The following is a 1527-nucleotide window of genomic DNA, read 5'->3' as shown; positions in this document are numbered from 1 at the left end:
TATATATATATATATATATATATTGCAACTGTATTGTTGTTTATTAGATATTTATTTGATAGCATATTTGGAGACTAAAAATCAAACTTAATCATTCGATCAAATTGAATTGACCACTGCTGAAGCGGACCAAATAGAGTGCCATTTTGTGATGAATGGCACTCGAGCTTCCACATACATGTGGTAATACAGCGGAGGATGACTAATTTAAATAACATGAAGGTGATCCACAGAGGTATCAGATTTGGGCTGTGTATGGCAGTAGCGCGGCGGAGCGGTGTACCGCTATTAATCACTGTTTGGGGGTGGCGGGAGAGGTGTGACGCGGTGCATTTTAGGTAAAATGCGGCCGCAGCTTCGATACTGCGCTGCATGTGTTTGTAGCATAAACTTGTTATAATAAAGTGCAGAAATTTTAAACGAATTGCAAAGAAAATTTGACACGAAGGAAACCAAAAATAAGTTTTCGGAAAAATAAAAGTAAAGCAAAATCCGTTGTCACATATGGAAGATCGAGACAAAGTATAAAACATTAGTAAATGGTGGGGGCTCAGAGTTTGAGCTGTGTGCTTTATTATCCGACACAGGTAAGGGCCACTGACATGCTTAAAAATGTGCTACTTTTATCTATATATTTTATGCTTATTTTTAATGATATTACAGTTTAATGGAATGTATTTGTTTGTTTTTTATTGGAGGCATAAAAGAGTTGAAGAAAAAAGAGCGAAAACAGAGCAAAATGGAGTCAAAGAGAGCAAAGGAGCACAAAGTGAACTGGCGCCTAGGCACTAGACTCGTACGTGAAAATAAAGAGCCAGAGGTCATGGCACCAGGATTAGGCGCTTTGGTGCCAAGTAGTTATATTGGGCTTTTAAAAGGTTAGCACCTAAGCGCCACAGATGAACGCCTAGGCGTCAGAATCGGTTTCGATTTTATGCATTTAATTTGGAAGAATTTGAAGAAGCAACTAACGATTTCAAAATGCAAAAAATCAAAATTTTCGAAATTCCCAAAATACCCAAAATACCCCTCATGACTTTAAAATTCCAAAACATCCCAAATCATTACAAACATCCTCAAAACAAATTATAGCCATCCATTGGGCCCAATTTGACCAAATTAACCAATTTTGAACAAAATCCTAATTTTACTCCTAAATGCCTAAAGTCTCCAAATCACTCCCAATTTCCACCAACTTGATTTCAAACTTTCACAATTTCAAATTCAAATCAAATTTCATCATTTCCCAACCCAATTGAAACCAAATTCAAGCCCATTTGAATCCAATTTCAAACTCAAATTCCAAGCCTAATTTAAAATCCCTAATTTGACTACATCCTTAAATCCAATCAAATTGAACCTCATAATTTCCCCAAATTTGAATCCTAAACTCTTCACAACATTCCCCTAGATCAATTTGAACCTTCAATTGGACTAGACCCAAGCTCAAACCAAACCTAAATCCAACCTAAATCAAAACCCCAATTTTGCCCCAAAATTCAAAACTTCCCAAATTAAACTCCATGT

Source organism: Phalaenopsis equestris, unplaced genomic scaffold (assembly GCF_001263595.1).
Source record: "Phalaenopsis equestris unplaced genomic scaffold, ASM126359v1 Scaffold234032, whole genome shotgun sequence".
NCBI classification, from domain to species: Eukaryota; Viridiplantae; Streptophyta; class Magnoliopsida; order Asparagales; family Orchidaceae; genus Phalaenopsis; species Phalaenopsis equestris.
Note: the sequence above shows the minus strand (reverse complement) of the source record.